Here is a 399-nt window from a genome sequence, read left to right as displayed (position 1 = left end):
CTCTCTCTCACACCCTCACACACATACGCACACACTCAGGGCATATACTCACTCGCATAGTTCGACGCCAGTGCGAAGAGCGTACTGTGTTGCCTCAATCGAGGTGTGCAGCACTCCTCCAGGGGGGAATGACTCGACACACACCTTTTTACCCCTGACTTCAAACCTAAAAAACAAAAGCAATAAATAGAAGAATTGATATGTTCGTTAAGCTCGAATTTGCCAGGCCTCCACTTCTGTGCAGTAAAATGGACCTAGGTGATGTGGTACACAAACTAATGTAAAGGATTGTGCTGCTTACCTTGGGGTGCAGACTTTCTCCTCCTGACTGTAGTAGTATGCAACGGCCTAAAAAAAATTTACTTCGTGAGCAGGTAGTTAGAAAAGTGATCTAACTTC

The sequence above is a fragment of the Frankliniella occidentalis genome, unplaced genomic scaffold, assembly GCF_000697945.3.
Source record: "Frankliniella occidentalis isolate FOCC.00 unplaced genomic scaffold, Focc_3.1 Scaffold220, whole genome shotgun sequence".
Lineage (NCBI taxonomy): Eukaryota > Metazoa > Arthropoda > Insecta > Thysanoptera > Thripidae > Frankliniella > Frankliniella occidentalis.
This window is presented reverse-complemented; position numbering follows the sequence as displayed.